This window comes from Scyliorhinus canicula, chromosome 21 (assembly GCF_902713615.1).
Source record: "Scyliorhinus canicula chromosome 21, sScyCan1.1, whole genome shotgun sequence".
NCBI classification, from domain to species: Eukaryota; Metazoa; Chordata; class Chondrichthyes; order Carcharhiniformes; family Scyliorhinidae; genus Scyliorhinus; species Scyliorhinus canicula.
Window position 1 is genome coordinate 9,133,769 of NC_052166.1, and position 20,323 is coordinate 9,154,091.

The following is a 20,323-nucleotide window of genomic DNA, read 5'->3' on the forward strand; positions in this document are numbered from 1 at the left end:
TCTCATAATGTTCGAGCTACACTGAAAAAATAATCATTCACGCCGCATGGAACCCGCACAGTCTATTACACAATGCAAGTGGAATTTTGAACTCTTCAGCTAAAATAATGTAATCTAAAACTACCAAAATGTTGCTGTGACTGTACAAGGTATTGATGAGACGCCGCCTGGAGTACTGTAAACCGATTCAGTCGCCTGACAGGGGTCTGAAGTTGAATTGGAGGTAGTGCAGTAGGGGTTCAATCGATTTATTCAATAAATGAGGGGTCTGTTGCTAAGAATAGAGATTGAGCAGTTCAAGCCTCCACATTCGATGTTACACGAAAGAGCGGAGAACTAATTGAGGTCTGTGGAATGAGTGAATGACAGATGTCACTGAATGTAGCAACGCAGGCAGAAAATGTAGACTAGAAGGCATACGGCCGGCTTGCCTTCATCGGGAGGGGCATATAATTTAAAAACTGGCAAGTCATGTTGCAGCTTTATACAACATTAGCGAGGCTGTACTTGAAACATAGTGTTCCATTCTGGTCGCCACATTACCAGAAGAATTTAGAGGCTTTGGAGAGGGTACAGAAAAGATTTACCAGGATGATGCCTAGTATGGAGAACAGTAGCTATGGTGAGATGTTGGAGAAACTTGGTTTGTTCTCACTTGAACGGTGGAGATTGAGGGACCTCCTGATAGAATTCTACAATATCATGAGGGGCATGGACAGTGAATATTCAGAAGCTACTTCACAGAGTGGAAGTGCCAACCACTAGGGGGCATGTGTAAGGTCCGGATGGCACGGTTTAAAGGGGATATGCAAGGCGATATAATAGAGGTGGCGGGAGCCTGTAACTCGCTGCTGGTGGCAGATAGTGGAAGCAGATATTTAAGGAACGTCTTGACAAATATGATGGGAGTAGTGGCATGTGGTGCCCGGAAGGATAGGGGCCTTTTGTTCTAACGGGTAGCATGGTCGGTGCAGGTTTGGAGAGCCGATGGGCCTGTTCCTGTGCTGTAATTTCCTTTGCTCTTTGAGAAAAAGAGCTAGGTATGAAAAACAAATCCACCAAGTACGTTCTGGGCGGGAGAAAAGGATACCGAACCTTCAATTAGTTTGCAGTCTGCATCTCACTCCCCGGAATCAAATACTCTTTCTGTAAACCACCCCGAACCGCTCGATTATCGTCCGGCCTGTGACTCCTTCGGTATCAGTTATTCTATATATAAACCTTCCCGGAGCCCCCGATAAGACTCTGATCTGTAACTCATTCCCCGGTATCAGGTATTCTATTTTTATTATAATCCGAACGCGTCGGTTAGATTCCAGTGTGTAACTCTCTCCCAGTATCATTTAGTCTATATATAAACTTTCCTGAAGCCCTCTGCCAGTTTACATTCTGGAACTCATCCCCTGATACCTGCTATTCGATGCATTAACCACACTGGAACCTTCCATTAGTTTCCAGTTTGTGACTCACTCCTGGATATTTTTTACTCTGCATATAAACTACACAGAAAATCACGATTACATGTCATTATGTAACTCATTAATGATCTCGACGAAATAACTGGTCATATTGTTGTTAAGTTGAGGATGATGCAAAGATATGTAGAAGTCAGGTGGTGTAGAGGACGCAGAGAGTCAGCAAAAGGACTTGAGCAGTCAGGGAGCGTGGGTAAAGAAAAGGCAGATGGAATACAAAGTGTTAAAGGTGTAAGGTTAAGCGCTTTAGTAGAATGAATAGTGGCCCAGATTGTTGTCTATATGGGAAGACGCTTCTGAGTCCGAAGCACAAATGGTCTTAGGAGTCAACACCGATCATAAGGAATTTCCTCAGCGAATCAATGGTGTGTCTGTCGAGCCCATTGCCGCACAAGACTGTGGAGGCCAAGGCACCGAGTGTCTTCGGGACAGAGATAGACAGTTACTTTGTTACGATGGATATCAGGGCTTATTGAGAGAAGAGAGGAGCAGACTCGATGGGACAAGGGCCCAATTCTGCCCCGGGCAGCCCGGTATCACAGTGGTTAGCACAGTTGCTTCACAGCTCCAGGTTCCGAAGTAGGATTCCTGGCGTGTCACTGCTTGCGTGGAGTTTGAACGTTCTCCCTGTGTCTGCGTGGGCTTCCTCCAGATGTTCAGATTTCCTCCCACAGTCCAAAGATGTGCAGGTTCGATGGATTGGCCATGATAAATTGCCCCTAGTGTCCAAAAAGATTAATTTGGGTTACGCGGAATGGGGTGGAGACGTGGGCAGGGATAGGATTCTCTTTCCAAGGGCTGATGCAGACGCAATATGTCGAATGGCCTCCTTCTGCATTGTCAAGTCTATATCTTATTGTCCTCGCCAAAGAAATGTAGAAAGCTATTGTGCAGGTAACGCAGGTAATATCGACGGCAAATGGGATTTCGGACTTTGTGTCAAAGTAGCAAATTATTGTGGAAACTGTACAATATATTGGTGAGACCGTACTTCGAGTACTGTGTGCAGTTTTGATTCACTCAGTTGAGCTGGGATTTAGTTACTTTAGATGCAGTTCGAGGATGTCCACAATATTTATTCCAGAGATGAAGGTCTTGTGTTCTGAAGAGATATTCAGCAGTTTAGGTATTTACTCTTGAGTTACGAAGGATAGGTGGCGATATAATTGAAGTGTAAGAAATGAAAATCCTATTGACCCCCTAGATAGAGTACGGATGCCATTATCGTGCTGAATGGCAGAGCGGGAACGATGGGCGGCATTGAAGACTCCTGCTCCGAGTTATCATGTTCTTAAGTTATGTTCTTATTATTGGAAGAATATTTCGATGAAATACATCAAGAATCATTTCGAAGAATTACTCAACTGACGATTCACCTGAAATATTAATCAATCAACTCAATGTGATACAGTAAGAAGTCTTACAACACCAGGTTAAAGACCAGCGTGTTTGTTTCAAATACTAGCTTTCGGAGCACTGCTCCTACCTCAAGTAGCAGTGCTCCGAAAGCTAGTGTTTGACACAAATATGTTGGACTTTAACCTGGTTTCGTAAGACTTCTTAATGTGCTCACCCAGTCCAATGCCGGCATTTCCACCTCATTTTGATAGTCATCAAGTTATTACCTCAGTCTTCGGGGTTTCGGTCCAGCCGGAACTTCATATGGGGAAGAGGGACGACGCCCTTGCATTTACTTCCGCGATCGCCCGCGAGAGAATCCTCGTTGGTTACCAATCAGCAGCACTACCACAGATGTGGGCTGGCTGATAGACCTGTAGGAATTTCTCCATCTGGTGAAGACCGAAGAAACCATGTCAGATACGGACTAGAGTTTCCACAAAGCATGGGGCTAATCATCAGCGTGCCCCAAGATCTGTAGGCGGGCAATGTCGGATAGGAATGCAGGGGCCGATGCATTGAGGGGATATGGGACCACACAGTAGCAAAAGGAGGGGGAGAGGGGGCAGCAAGGGAGGACCCCAGCGAAAAATCAGGACGGGACACGGAAACAAGACAGACGAGGTGGTGGGGGCATCCGCACACCCAGCAAAGCAACAGTAACAAAATTGTACATATTAATCACCTTGCTCACCTACTGTATAGTATCCGGATGTAAAAGTTCAATAAAAGTATTGAAAGAGAAAATTTGAAAAGGACAGGGGTTCAGGGTGTGGAAGGGGTTAAGTAGGTAAGATCTTGCGTATTATCTCCATCCAATGTTTGTCTTCTGTAAATTGTACCTTGTCCACACAGTCTTGTTTATTTTGTACTTTACAAAATGAAAAACCTGAGAAAAAAACACTTTTAATAAATCAAGGGCGGCACGGTAGCACAGTTGCTTCACAGCTCCATGTTCGATTTCCGCCTTTGGCCTGTCCGTGCGGAGTCTGCACGTTCTCCCTATATCTGCGTGGGTTTCCTCCGGTTGCTCCAGTTTCCTCCCACAGTCTGAAGATGTGCAGGTTAGATGGATTGGTCATACTAAAATTACCCATAGGATCCAAAAAGTGGGGGGTTCCGGGGATAATGTGGAGTTGTCTGGTTACTTTTTTCCTGGGACCTGTGCAGACTTGATGGGCCGAATGTCCTACTTCTGCACTGTAGATTTTATTTCATTATCTGTGAAGAAAATTCGAACTTAAAATTATTCTTATACTAATCAAGCAATTCAAAAATTGGAACATTGATGACATTACTGTACTTGGATATGAAATAGTTGATCTTCTTTTGGATCATTCATTGCCTAATGAATAGCAAATTAATCAATGTGCTAAGCAAATGGACATGAAGTCATTTAACTGACTCACTTGTAAATATTTTGACGGTGTATACCACTCCTTCCCACCACTCTATATCTGTCCTTCATAACATTATCCACGTGAACACGCAGTGGCTATTCAAAGAAACAGACAGACATACGGTGTGAAACATCAATGCTGAGAATGAGGAATTGATGCATTTTGAATCAAGGGCCGAGGAGTGAAAATTGAAACAGAGAACTTATAAATATATACAGGAAAAACGAAACTCGGGGTTACTTTTTTTTCTGCATTTGAAATGATTAATTTTGGACCCCAGGATGTAAGCTTTATTTTATTTTTATAAATTTAGATTACCCAATTATTTGTTCCAATTAAGGGTCAATTTAGCGTGTCCAATCCGCCTACTCTGCACATTTTTGGGATGTGGGGGCGAAACCCACGCAGACACGGGGAGAATGTGCAAACTCCACACAGACAGTGACCCAGAGCCGGGATCGAACCTGGGACCTCAGCGCCGTGAGGCGGTTGTGCTAATCACTAGGCCACCGTGCTGCCCTTCCCAGAATGTAAGCTGATACTGCTTAGCCCGTGCTCAAAAAAAGTGTTGACAATTATTTTGGGAAATATGACAACAGCTGACATTCCTGCACAGTTGAACACTCTCTTCAGAGTTGAAGTTGGTTTTGGTTATTGAGTGAGAATTGGATGTCTTTGCAGAATCTGTATCACAGGGAATGGCCCTAGGAAATGAAGTGGTTTGACATTGATTGAATAATATACCAAGTATTGAGGCGCGTTTAAAGGGACAGGGACAGTGTGAAACACACATCCATGATACTAGGATTGAAATTGTAAGACTCCCTCCCGTTTCAGAATGTAGATGTGTAGGTGTGAAACTTCAATCTTCGGCAAACAATTACAAGTTTTAAATCCCAGACTTTGCTGTTGTGAATTGTAATTCGCTTTCTAAAATTGTTTCAATTATATTTTTTCTGGATGTTAGATTTCTATTATTCAACAAATATATCACCCTGGTTCCCATGACAAATTCCCAATCTGTAACTCACTGAGCTGTCTGTTACTCTATATAAACCACCCCGGACCGTTCAATTAGATTGGAATTTGTCACTTGCTGCTCGTTATTTGTACTCTACATATAGAACATAGAACAGTACAGCACAGAACAGGCCCTTCGGCCCTCGATGCTGTGCCGAGCAATGATCACCCTACTCAAATCTACTCAATCACCCTATACCCGTAACCCAACAACCCCCCACCAACCTTACTTTTTAGGACACTACAGGCAATTTAGCATGGCCAATCCACCTAACCCGCACATCTTTGGACTGTGGGAGGAAACCGGAGCACCCGGAGGAAACCCACGCACACACGGGGAGGACGTACAGACTCCACACAGACAGTGCCCCAGCCGGGAATCGAACCTGGGACCCTGGAGATGTGAAGCATTCATGCTAACCACCATGCTACCGTGCTGCCCATATAAAGTACTCTCCAAAAGTAAACTTAGCAGTCCTACTTCAAGTTCTGTTCAGGTTAACATATAGGTTCAGTTGACAGTTGGGAAGGCAGATGCAAAGTTAGCACTCATGACGAGGCATCAGGAATACAATGACAGGGATGTACTGCTGAGCCTGAATACGGCACTGGTGAGACTCCATTTGGAATATTGTGAGCAGTTGAGTCCTAACGAAGGATGTGCTGGCCTGATAGGTTCCGGAGGAACTTCACAGAAATGAGTCCCAGTAGAAGACGGTGTCATACGAGGAGTGGCTGTACACTCTGGGTCTGTACTACGATGCATTTTAGAACATTTACGGGGGACATTGCAAAGTACAGAACACTAAAAAGTCCAGAGAGTGGACGTGGAACGGATGTTTCCACTAGGTAGAGAAGTGATAACCCGAGGGCACAGCTTCAGATCGAAGGGACGATCTTCTAAAATAGAGATAATGAAGAATTTATTCAGCCAGAGGGTGAATCCGTGGAAGTGGTCTGAAAAGAAGAGATTGCCGGGCAAAACAGAAGGGTGTGGAAGCGACACCACAGGAGAACATGGCAGAGGTACAGGTGCCGGGATTGGAGGCTCAGAGCTCAACGGAGCAGCTGGTGAAACTTATACAGAAGAGTTTCGCCAAGCAAAAGCGGTAATGTTTGGACCCCATTAAGAAGGGATTGATCGGGTGGAACAACAACAGGAAGCCCAGGGACTGGCCATCCTGAAGGTGGAAGAGAAGGTGGCTGAGCACGAGGACCAGCTGACTATGATGGAGGCGGAGATGGGGCTGATGAGGGACCACCAAGAAAGGCTGCAGGAGAAGGTGGAGGATCTGAAGAACAGGTCCTGCAGGCAGAACCTGAGGATCATTAGCCTCTCGGAGGGCATCAACGGATCGGACGCAGGGGCACATCTTTGAAAACCTGCTTTGCGATGGGGGTTTAGCGCGACCCTTGGAAGTGGACAAGGCGCACCTGCGAGGAAGACACATCTGAATGAGCCGCCGAAGGCAATGGTGGTGCGAATGTCCTGGTTCCTGGATAAGGAACAGATTTTGCGGTGGGTCAAGCAGATACGGAGCAGCAAATTAAATAACAATGAGCGTCATCTATCAGGACGTGGATCCTGAACTGACCAAAACAAGAGCGAGCGGTAAAGTCAGCTCTCTTCAAGAACAAATAACAAAGAACAAAGATAATTGCAGCACAGGAACAAGCCCTTCGGCCCTCCCAGCCTGCGCCGATCCAGATCCTTTATCTAAACCTGTCTCCTTTTTTCCAAGGTCTACTTCCCTCTGTTCCCGCCCATTCATATACCTGTCTAGATGCTTCTTAAATGATGCTATCGTGCCTGCCTCTACCACCTCCACTGGTAAAGCGTACCAGGCACCAACCACCCTCTGCGTAAAAAACTTTCCACGCGCATCTCCCTTAAACTTTCCCCCTCTCACCTTGAAATCATGACCCCTTGTAACTGACTCTTGGGAAAAGCTTGTTGCTGTCCACCCTGTCCATACCTCTCATAATTCTGTAGACCTCCCAAGAAGGGGGTGAAGTTTGGTCTGTTCTGACTATGTCACCTATGATGGTCAAGAACATTACTTCGAGAATCTGCGGATTTTGGGCCTCTCGGAGGGGCTGGAAGGCTCGGATTTGGGGGCCTTTGTGGTCCTAATGTTGAACTCGCTGATGGGTGCGGGGTCGTTTCGTGGCCCCCTGGAGCTGGAGGGCGCTCATCAAGTGCTACAGCGGAAGCCGAGGCCGAACGAGCCACCCAGGGCGCTACTGGTCCGTTTTCACCGCTTGGTCGACCTGGAGCGCGTGTTGAGATGGGCGAAGAAGGAGAGGAGCATCAGGTGGGAGAACACGGACGTTAGGATTTATCAGGACTGGAGCACGGAGGTGGCGAAGAGAAGGGCTGGCTTCAATCGAGCGAAGGGAGTGCTTCATCGGAAGGGGGTGAGGTTTGGCCTTCTCCAGCCGGCTCGCCTCTGGGTCACTTACAAGGACCACCAGCTCTATTTTGACTCTCCGGAAGAGGCCTGGGCTTTTGTAAAGGCAGAGAACTTAGATTCGAACTTTGGACTGGGGGCTGGGGAAAAATGTACTTTGTTTGGAGGCTTTGCCCTCCTGGGTATCCTGTCGTTTATATTGGCTATGTTTGCTGATTGATGTTGCCTGTTCGTTTTCTCTGTTTTCGATTTTTCGGGGTTGTTTTCTGGCCTGTTGTTTATTTACTGTTGTGGTTTTGTTTGTTTTCTCCACTGGTGGGTTGGGGAGTAGTTTGGGGTCCCGATGGGTCATGTGTCCGTATTTTGCCCGCGTGTTGGGTTGAGGGGCGGAGCTCGGGCTGGAAGCGCCGAGGAATTGGGGGCGGGGCCGGCGCTGGTAGGGAGGGATTGGTGGCTGTGTTGCGTTTGCGGGGGGGGGGGGGTCGTTGTTACGGCGGCAGTAGCCGGGGTCAGCAGAAGTCAGCTGACTCACGGAAGCACAATGTTGGAATAACGCAGCTAGGGGGACCCTAGCTTGGGGGGGGGGGGGGGTTGGGGGAGGAAGAAGGATGGTGGGTACCGGGTTGTTGCTGCAGGGACTGTGAGGGAATGGATGGTGAAGGGGGGGGTGTCTGCCACCGCGGGGAGCGGACCTGGGGGGTTCCCTCGACGTGTGGCGGTTTGAGGAAGAGCTATGAATGATCGGCGTAGAGGGAGGGGTTGCCCCTCCCCCGGGTTCAGCTTGTCACATGGAACGTGAGGGGGCTGAATGATCCGTTGAAGTAATGCCGGGTCTTGGATCACTTGCGGGGGTTGGGAGCGGATGTGGCTATGCTCCAGGGGACGCACCTCAGGGTTACGGATCAGGTGAGGCTAAGAAAATGTTGGGTGGGACAGGACTTTCACTCGGGGCTTGATGCGAAGCACCGTGGGGATGCAATTTTGGTCGGTAAGAGCCTGTCGTTCGTTGCGTCCAAGGTGGTGGCGGATAGTGCAGGTAGATAGGTGATGTTGAGTGGGAGACTTCAATGGGGAGCGGGTGCACTTGGTAAATGTTTATGCTCCCAGCTGGGATGATACCGGCTTCATACGGCGAATGCTGGGCCTGATTCCGAACCTGTAGACAGGGGGATTGATCCTGGGTGGGGACTTTAACAAGGTGCTGGATCCGTCTCTGGATCGCTCGAAGTCTAGGATGGGCAGTAGGCCGGCGGCAGCCTAGTTGCTGAGGGGGTTCATGGATCCGATGGGGGGGTGGACCCTTGGAAGGTTTTGGAGCCGGGGGTTTGGGAGTTCTCCTTTTTCTCCCATGTTCATAAGGCGTACTCCCGGATTGATTTTTTTTGTGCTCAGCAGGGCGCTGATCCCGAGAGCAGTGGGGGTGGAGTATTCGGCGATAGCCATTTCTGATCATGCCCTGCATTTAGTGGATCTGGAGCTGGGGGAGTGGAAGGATCAGCGCCCGCTGCGGAGGCTGGATGTGGGGCTTTTGGCAGAGGAGGAAGTGTGCGGGCGGATCCGTAGGATCTAGATGGGTATCGAGAAACCAATGATAAAGGGGAGGTGCGAGTTGGGGTGGTTTGGGAATCGCTAAAGGCAGTAGTCAGACGGGAGCTGGTATCTATTCGGGCGCACAGGCAGAGCAGAGAGAGGGTCGAGAGGGAGAGGCTGGTGTAGGAAATGGTAAGGGTGGATAGGAGATATGCAGACACCCCTGAGGAGGGGCTTTTGAGGAAGCGGCGCAATCTCCAAGCAGAATTTGACATTTTAACCACCCGGAAGGCGGAGGCGCAGTGGAGGAGGGCGCAGTGGGCGCTATATGAGTACGAGGAGAAGGCAAGTCGGATGTTGGCTCACCAGCTCCGGAAGCTGGAGGCAGCTACATAAATTGGGGAGCCACGGATACAGGAGGGAACTTGGTGCAGTGGAAAGGACATCAGTGGGGCGTTCAGATCCTTTTACGAGGGGCTGTACCGGGCGGTGCCCCCCCCCCCCCACCCAGGGAAGCAGGTGTGATGGACCGCCTTTTGGATAGGCTGGAATTCCCAAGAGTAGGGGACGAGCGGGTGGAGGGTTAGGGGGCTCCAATCGAGTTGGAGGAGCTTGTGGAGACGTTGGAAAGTATGCAGACAGGGAAAGCGCCGAGGCCTGACGTGTTCCCGGTGGCATTTTACAAGAAATGTTCAGATTTGCTGGGCCCTCTGCTTGTGAGGACCATGAATGAGGCTATGGAGGGGGGTGTGGGGGCTCTGCCCCCAACGATGTCCAGGGCAACAATTATCTCTTTGCTCCTGAAGCGGGACAAGGGCCCCCTTCAGTGTGGGTCTTACAGGCCGATCTCGCTCCTTTATGTAGATGTCAAGTTGTTGGCAAAGGTGCAGTCCATGAGGGAGGAGGATGTGGTCCCGATGGTGATTCAGGAGGATCAAACTGGGTTTGTAAAGGTAAGGCAGCTGAATGCCAACGTGCGGAGGCTCCTTAATGTCATGATGATGGCGCTGGCGGCTGGGGAGTCAGAAATAGTAGCGTCCATGGATGCGGAGAAAGCTTTTGATCGGGTGGAGTGGAGTTATCCGTGGAGGGTGTAGCGGAGGTTTGGGTTTGGTGAGGGGTTCATCAGCTGGGTGAGGTTGCTGTACAGCTCCCCGGTGGCGAGTGTGGTGACGAACGGAAGGAGGTCGGCGGACTTTCATCTTTCCAGGTGGACGAGGCAGGGGTGCCCCTTGTCCCCACTGCTCTTCGCGTTAGCGATTGAGCCCCTGGCCATGGCACTGAGGGACTCGAAGAGTTGGAGGTGGATTGTGTGTGGGGATGGTGGGGAGGAGCACCGGTTGTTGCTGTATGCAGATGATCTTCTGTTGTATGTCGCGGATCCGGCTGAGGGTATGCCAGATGTGCTGAAGATACTTGAGGAATTTGGGGACTTTCCGCGCTATAAGCTCAATGTGGGGAAAAGTGAGCTGTTTGTCCTGCACCCGGGGGATCAGGAGAGGGAGATAGGTGAACTCCCGTTGAAGAGGTCTGAGAGGAGCTTTAGGTATCTTAGGGTCCAGGTGGCTAGGACCTGGGGGGGGGGGGCATGCATAGACTTAACCTTTTGAGGCTGGTGGGGCAGATGGAGGAGGCGATTAGGAGGTGGGACACGCTACCGATTTCGTTGTCGGGCAGGGTCCAGTCGATTAAGATGACAGTGCTCCCTGAGGTTTTTGTTTCTTTCCAGTGCCTCCCCATATTGATCCCAAAGGCTTTTTTCAGAAGGGTGAATAAGTCGATTTTGGGGGTCGTGTGGGCGCGGAACGCCCCTAGAGTAAGGAGGGTATTTTTGGAGCGAAGAAGGGAGGTAGGGGGCCTGGACTGCCCTATTTGTTTGGATATTATTGGGCGGCGAACGTGGCGCCGATTCGCAGGTGGGTGACGGAAGGTGAGGGTGATGCATTGAAGCGATTGGAGGTGGCGTCCTGTGCGGGTACGATTCTGAAGGTTACGGTGATGGCCCCACTTCCACTCCCCCCGGCAAAGCACTCCACAGGTCCGGTGGTGGTTGCGTCCCTTAAAATCTGGGGACAGTGGCGGCGGTATGGGGGGGTGGGGGGGGGGGGATGCCTGAGCTCGGGCCCCGATATGGGGCAATCACCGTTTTGCACCGGGGAGAACGGGTGGGGGATGTGGGAGTTGGCACAGGGTAGGCATCAGACAGTTTGGGGACCTCTTCCTGGATGGGAAGTTCGCGACTCTGGAGGAGCTGGTTGGGAAGTGGAACCTCCCCCTGGTAATGCTTTTAGGTATATGCAGGTCAGGGCACTTGTTAAGAAGCAGGTGGCGGAGTTTCCAAGGCTGCCGCCAAGGGGCGTGCAAGATAGGGTGCTTTCGGGGACGTGGGTCGGTGAAGGAAAGATCTCGTCTATGTACCATCTGATGCAGGAGGAACATAAGTACATAAGAACATAGGAACTAGGAGCAGGAGTAGGCCTTCTGGCCCCTCGAGCATGCTCCGCCATTCAATGAGATCATGGCTGATCTTTTGTGGACTCAGCTCCACTTTCCGGCCCGAACACCATAACGTTTAATCCCTTTATTCTTCAAAAAACTATCTATCTTAACCTTAAAAACATGTCATGAAGGAGCCTCAACTGCTGCACTGGGCAAGGAATTCCATAGATTCACAACCCTTTGGGTGAAGAAGTTCCTCCTAAACTCAGTCCTAAATCTACTTCCCCTTATTTTGAGGCTATGCCCCCTAGTTCTGCTTTCACCCGCCATTGGAAACAACCTGCCCGCATCTATCCTATCTATTCCCTTCATAATTTTAAATGTTTCCATAAGATTCCCCCTCATCCTTCTAAATTCCAACGAGTACAGTCCCAGTCTACTCAACCTCTCCTCATAATCCAACCCCTTCAGCTCTGGGATTAACATAGTGAATCTCCTCTGCACACCCTCCAGTGCCAGTACTCCCTTTCTCAAGTAAGGAGACCAAAGCTGAACACAATACTCCAGGTGTGGCCTCACTAACACCTTATACAATTGCAACATAACCTCCCTAGTCTTAAACTCCATCCCTTCCAGCAATGAAGGACAAAATTCCATTTGCCTTCTTAATCACCTGTTGCACCTGTAAACCAAACTTCTGTGACTCATGCACTAGCACACCCACGTCTCTCTGCACAGCCGCATGCTTTAATATTTTATCGTTTATATAATAATCCCGTTTGCTGTTATTCCTACCAAAATGGATAACCTCACATTTGTCAACATTGTATTCCATCTGCCAGACCCTAGCACATTCACTTAACCTGTCCAAATCCCTCTGCAGACATTCAGAATCCTCTGCACTTTTCGCATTACCACTCATCTTAGTGTCATCTGCAAACTTGGACACATTGCCCTTGGTCCGCAACTCCAAATCATCTATGTAAATTGTGAACAATTGTGGGCCCAACACGGATCCCTGAGGGACACCACTAGCTACTGATTGCCAACCAGAGAAACACCCATTAATCCCCATTCTTTGCTTTTTATTAATTAACCAATCCTCTATCCAGGCTACTACTTTACCCTTAATGCCATGCATTTTTATATTATGCAGCAACCTTTTGTGTGGCACCTTGTCAAAGGCTTTCCAGATATCCAGATATACCACCACCATTGGCTTCCCGTTATCTACTGCACTGGTAATGTCCTCAAAAAATTCCACGAAATTAGTTAGGCATGACCTGCCCTTTATGAACCCATGCTGCGTCCAATGCCCCAGGAATTTGAATCCCTCCCTCTTGCAACATCACTCGAGCCACGCATTCATCCTATCTATCCTGACGTTCCTACTCTGACTAGCTCGTGGCACTGGTAGCAATCCTGAGGAGGAGGAAGCCTCAGTAGAAGAGCTCGAAGCGAAGTGGGAGGAAGAGCTATGTGAAGAGATTGAAGACGGAACGTGGTCGGACGCCCTGGAGAGGGTGAATTCCTCCTCCTCTTGCGCATGGCTCAGCCTAATTCAGCTGAAGGTGCTGCACAGTCCTCACATGACAGGGGCAAGGATGAGCCGGTTCTTCGTAGGGCAAGACAGGTGCGGGAGGTGTTCGGGAGGCCCGGCGAACCACACCCATATGTTCTGGGCTTGTCCAGCCTTGGAGAGGTATGGGAAGGGGCTGGCGGGGTCCTTGTGGGAAGTGGTCGTGTCTAGGGTCAAGCTAGGCTAGTGGCTCGCGATCTTTGGGGTAGCTTCGAGGCCGGGAGTGCAGGACGCGAGAGAGGCCCGCATTCTGGCCTTTGCATCTCTGGTAGCCTGCCGCAGGATTCTATTACACTGGAGGGATACACGGCCCCCGATTTCGGAGGCCTGGATCAACTACATGGCTGGGTTCATTAAGTTGGAGAGGATGAAGTTTGCCCTGAGGGGGTCGGTATAGGGGTTATTTCGGCTGTGGCAGCCCTTTCTCGACTTCCTGGTGAGGGGGTAGAGAGTGGTCGGTCTCAGCATCAACTTGGGGTGGGGGGGCGGGGGAGGGGCGGTTTGGGGATGGTTAGGGGGTTTGTTTTTTGCGGCGGTGGGTTTGCCATGTTGTTTTCTTCTTTCTTGTATTGCTGTTAGTTTTTTGTTATTATTTATTTTTTTTGGGGGGTGAGTTCTCTTTTCTTGTGTTGGTGTGGTAACACGCCTTGTTTGTTTTAAATTGTGGGGAGAAAATGTGTTATTGAAAAACTTAAATAAAAATTATTTTTAAAAAAAGAATATTACTTTGGATTGCCGGACGAGGCGATGGACTTTGTTAAGGACAACTGACTGGCAGGTGATTGAGGACACTGAATTTGGGGGACGAGCAATGCCATGCCTCTGCTGCTCAATTTAATTTTGTTTTGGGCTGCACGCCGAGTGCATTTTGTATCAATTTTTGGGCCGTTGCTCAGTTTTGTATGTGAGTTAACTTTGTTCTTGTCGGGGATGGTGGGTCGTGTTTCCTTCTTTGTGTTTGTTGGGGATTCTGGTGTTTTGAATATGTATGTTCGAGCGGGATAGGGAGGGAAAAATGTAGGGTCAGGATGTTCGGCGTGATGTGTGGGGGCTACCAGGCGAGCTTGGCGGGCTAGCTCACGGAAGTGCAGTGGGAGTTGATCAGGTGATAAGGGCGTTTGGGATTGTTGTTTGTTAATGGGGGAGGGGTGGGAGGGGGGGTTGTTCTGCTGACAGGGGAAGGACTGTTGTTGGGATACAAATTGGAAGTCGAGGACGGTGGACGCCCGAGGGCGGGCCTGAGGAAGTGCTGGATGCAAACTGCAGGCTGCTGGAACATTTGTGGGCTGAATGGGACGGGCGAGAGGGCTCGCGTTTCTGCTTATTTGAGGAAGTTGAAGGCAGGCATGGCAATGCTCCATTAGATTAGCGGATCAGACTAGACGGAGGATGTTGTTGGTCGGGCAGATATTTCATTCGGTGATGGACTCTAACACAAGGGAGAGGCACAATACTGATCAATAAACGTGTAATACAGAATATAGTTGCAGACTCGTGGGGTAGGTATATCATGGTGAGTGGGAAGTTGGAGGGATGCTGGTGGTTGTAGTAAATATTAATGCACCAAATCGGCATGACACAGAATTTATTAGGTGGGTGTTAGGGAAGATTCCGATTCCGGACCTGGACTCGCATAAGCTGATCACGGTGGGGGAGTCTTCAATATGGTCATTGATTGGAGGCTGGATCGGTCGAGTCCAAGAACAGGGCGGGTGCCAGTCGCAGTGAACGAACTCAAGGGGTTTATGGAGCTGATGGCGGGGGGGGGGGGGGGGGGGGAGAGTGTGTGGAGGGGTAAACTAGTGGAAGGTCGAACGGCCAAGAGCGGAGGAGCTTTCTTTCTTTTCGCACGTGCACAAAGTATACTCCCTGATCGATTTTTTCCATTCTGAACAGGGAGGCAGATGAACGTAGTGGTCGCTCTGGACGTGGAAAAGGCCTTCGACCGGGTGGAGGGGAATTGTTTGTGTGAGGTGTTGGGACGGTTCGGAATTGGGCAGGGCTTTATAGATTGGGTTCTCTAGCTGTAGCAGGCTCCGGTGGTGAGCGCATGGACAAATTGCCTGATGATGGACTACTTTAGACTGCACCGGGGGCATGGCAAGGATGTCCCCTCTTCCCGCTGTTGGTTGCATTGGCAATAGAGCCACTGGCGATGGCGCAAAGAGCATCAAAGGACTGGAAGGGATAGTTGGAGGGTGGGGGAGGGGGGGGGGGGGTCTGGCGGTGGATCAAACGGTCCCACTATACCTAGACGACCCATTCCTATATATTTCCGATCCGTTAGGGACTTTACGTGGTTCTTAGGCGAATTTGGCCGGTTTTCAGAGTACAAATTGAATATGGGTAAAAGTGAGGTGTTTGCAATGCGGATAAGGGGATAGGATGGGATACTGGGGGAACTGCCGTTCTGAGAGGTGGTAGGGAGTTTCCGTTCTTTGGGAATTCACGTGGGACGGGGATGAGAGCAGCTACAGAATTAAATTTGACAGGGATAGTGGAACAAATGTAGGAGGACTTCCGGAGGTGGGGCATGCTCCCGCTGTCACTGGCGGGGAGGGTACAGATCGTGAAAATGACGATCCTGACGAGGTTTTTGTTTGTTTTCCAATACCTTCCTATTTTCATTCCAAAGGCTTTTTTTAAAAAACGGTTAAATAGGGTGATCTCTAGTTTTGTGCGGTCGGGTAAAGTGCTGCTGGAGCGGAGTCAAAGGGTGGATGGGCTGGCACTGCGGGACTTTAGTAACTACCACTGGGGCGCAATTATTGCCATGATAAGGAGTTGGGTAGTGGGGGGGGGGGGGGGGGGTCGGGGGGGAGCGAGTAGAGGCGGCATCGTATGAGGGTTTGGGGCCATTGGAAATGGAACGGCTCCTCTGCCGTTCTTCCCGGCCCGTTATTTCACAAGCCCAGTGGTAGTTTGCAGCCCTATGAGTCTAGGGCAGCGGAGGAAGCAAATGAGAGTGGAGCGCACACCTCAATCAGGTTCCCCCTCAACCTCCGTCTTTCCAACAAAAACAATCCTAATCTACTCAACCTTTCTTCATAGCTAGCACCCTCCATACCAGGCAACATCCTGGTGAACCTCCTCTGCACCCTCTCCAAGGCATCCACATCCTTCTGGTAATGTGGCGACCAGAACTGCACGCAGTATTCCAAATGTGGCCGAACCAAAGTCCTATACAACTGTAACATGACCCGTCAACTCTTGTACTCAATACCCCGTCCGATGAAGGCAAGCATGCTGTGTGCCTTCTTGACCACACTATCAACCTGCGTTGCCACCTTTAGGGTACAATGGACCTAAACTCCCAGATCTCACTGTACACCAATTTTCCCCAAGACGCTTCCATTGACCATATCGTCCGCTCTTGAATTTGATCTTCCAAAATGCATCACCTCGCATTTGCCTGGATTGAACTTCATCTGCCATTTATCTGCCCTACTCTCCAATCTATCTATATTTTGTTGTATTCTCTGACAGTCCTCCTCGCTATCTGCAACTCCACCAATCTTAGTATCATCTGCAAATTTGCTAATCAGACCACCTATACCTTCCTCCAGGTCATTTATGTAGATCACAAACATCAGTGGTCATAGCACGGATCCCTGTGGAACACCACTAGTCACCCTTCTCCACTTTCAGACACTCCCTTCCACCACTATTCTCTGTCTCCTGTTGCCCATCCAGTTCTTTATCCATCTAGCTAGTACACCCTGAACCCCATACGACTTCACTTTTTCCATAAACGTGCCATGGGAAACCTTATCAAACGCCTTACTAAAGTCCATGCATACGACATCTACAGCCCTTCCCTCATCAATTAACTTTGTCACTTTCTCAAAGAATTCTATTAGGTTTGTAAGACATTAACTTCCCTGCACAAAACCATGCTGCCTATCACAGATAAGTCTATTTTCTTCCAGATGTGAATAGATCCTATTCCTCAGTATCTTCTCCAACAGTTTGCCTACCACTGACGTCAAGGTCATAGGTCTATAATTCCCTGGATTATCCCTGCTACCCTTCTTAAACAAATGGACAACATTAGCAATTCTCCAGTCCTCCGGGACCTCACCCGTGTCCAAGGATGCTGCAAAGATATCAATTAGGGCCCCAGCTATTTCGACCCTCGCTCCCCTCAGTAACCTGGGTAGATCCCATCCGGTCCTGGGGACTTGTCCACGTTAATGTCTTTCAGAATACACAAAACTTCCCCCTTCCGTATGACAACTTGCCGAGAGTATTTTAACATCCATCCCTAGACTCAACATCCATCTTGTCCATCTCCTTTATGAATACCGATGCAAAGTACTCGTTAATAATCTCACCCATTTCCTTTGAGTCCACGCATAAATTTCCTCTTTTGTCTTAAAGTGGGCCAATCCTTTCTCTAGTTACCCTCTTGCTCCTTACATACGAATAAAATGCTTTAGGATTTTCCTTAACCCTGTTAGCCAAAGATATTTCATGACTTATTTTAGCTCTCTTTATTGCGCGTTTGAGATTAATCCTACTTTCTCTATTCCTTCAAAGTTTCATCAGTTTTGAGTTGCCTCGATCCTCTGAATGCTTCCTTTTTCATCTTAGCTGGTCTCACAATTTCACCCGTCATCCATGGTTACCTAATCTTGCCATTTCTATCTTTCATTTTCACAGGAACATGTCTGTCCTGCACTCTAATCAACCTTTCCTTAAAAGACTTCCACATTTCAAATGTGGATTTACCCTTAAACAGCTGCTTCCAATCCACATTCCCTAGCTCCTGCCGAATTTTGTTATACTCTGCCTTTTCCCAATTTAGTACTCTTCCTTTCGGACCCCTCTTGTCCTTGTCCATGACTATTCTACAACTTACGGAGTTGTGATCGCTATTCCTAAAGTAATCACCGGCTGAAATATCAACCACCTAGCCGGGATCATTCCCCAAAACCAGGTCCAGTATGGCCCCTTCCCGAGTTGGACTATTTACATACTGCTCTAAAAAAAGTCTCCTGGATGTTCCTTACAAACTCTGCTCCATCTTCGCCTCCAACACTACACGAATCCCATTCAATGTTGGGGAAGTTAAAATCTCCCATCACAACCACACTATTGCTCCTACATTTTTCTATAATCTGTCTGCATATTTGTACCTCAACTTCATGCTCGCTTTTGGGAGGCCTGTAGTAAAGTCCCAACAATGTTACTGCACCCTTCCTATTTCTCAGCTCCACCCATATTGCCTCAGTGCTCGAATCCTCCATCGTGCCCTCCTTAATCACAGCTGTGATATCATCTCTAACGAGTAATGCAACTCCTCCACCCCTTCTACCTCCCTCTCTATCCCTCCTGAAGCATCTATACCCTGGGATATTCAGTTGCCAGTCCTGCCCTTCCCTCAACCAAGTCTCAGTACGACCAATAACATCATATTCCCAGGTACTGATCCAAGCCCTAAGTTCATCTGCCTTACCTGCTACACTTCTCGCATGAAAACAGCTCCAGGGTCCCAGGTTCGATTGTTGGGTTACGGGTATAGGGTGGATACGTGGGTTTGAGTAGGGTGATCATGGCTCGGCACAACATTGAGGGCCGAAGGGCCTGTTCTGTGCTGTACTGTTCTATATGTTCTATATATGTGCAGGATGGAACTTAAGTTAGGAATTTGGACAGGAAAGAGAAGATATAAGAAAACTCTGAAAGACCCGGTAAAAGTCGGGAAAATTCCGAGATATCCTATAAGTATATCAATGCGAAGAGGATAACTTCGGAAAAAATAGGGTCCACTCAGGTCCAAGGGGGGAAATATGTTGGTGGAGCCAGGGGGCATTGTAAGGATCTTAAACGAATACTTCACACTTGTATTCACCCAAGAAAATTAGGAGTTAGGTATGGGACTCAGGCAGTGAGACAGTGACGTTCTTGAGCAAATTGATATAGGTGTAACAAATTACCGGAGGTGTTGGAAGCCTTTTAAATGAACAAAACGCCAGGTCCTGGAGAATTGTGTAGAGAGGTGTCAGAGGAATTGAGAACAGCTAACACCGTCCTACAATTAAAATAGGTTGCGGAGATCAGCCATGACACTACAGACCAGTTGTCTCACGTCAGTGGTAGGGATCCTATTGGAGACAATTTTGAATGAGATAACCTAACTCCATTTGGAGAGGTAAGATTTGACCATGGATAGTCAGCATGGCCTTGTCAAAGGAGGTCATGCCTAACAATAGTTAATTATTTTTTTCGAGGATGCGACCAAGTGTGTAGATGAGCGTCCTGTATTTCCTGTGATTTATATCAATTTCAGCAAAGCTTTGGCAAGATCCCACATAGGAGATTTATAAAGAAGGCAACTGCACATGGCATGTAGAATTACTTGATCAGATGGATTCAACATTTTATTACTTGTGGGAGATAGTGTGTGATGACTGCTTAAGTTGCCAGACGCTAGTGTCCAGTGGGATCTCTGCTGGGCCCCTTAGTGTGTATACAAGACATGGATGAGTATCTGGGTATAAGGACTAGTACATGTGCAGATATCGCAAAGATTGGTCGGGTGCTTAACAGTTACGTTGAGTATGTTGGCTTACAGGACAGAGGGGATCATGAAATGGACAGGAGAGTGACAGATGAAATATGAACTTGAAAAGTTTGAGGCGATACACATTTGAACGAGTAATTTGACAAGGAAATATTCAATGAATGGCATGGCACTGAAACGTTTCGAGCAACAAAGCGATATTGGCCTGATTGTAGAGAGACCTTTGAAGGCAGATGGGAAGATTAGTATGATGGTGAATCGACACACCGATTACAAAAGCACGGAGGTCATATTGTAGTTGTATAGAACTTTGGCGAGACTACAGCTGAAGTACTGTCTGCAATTCTTGTCGCCACATTACAGGAAATGTGTGAATGTTGTGGAAGAGGTACAGAGGATGTTGCCTGGGATGGAAAATCTAAGTTACGATGTGAGGTTGGATAAGCTTGTGTTGTTTACTATGGATCGGAGAAGCTTGAGCGGCGGCCTGAACGAGGTATTATATATTATGAGGGGTATAGAAAGGGTGGTTAGGGAGCAGCTGC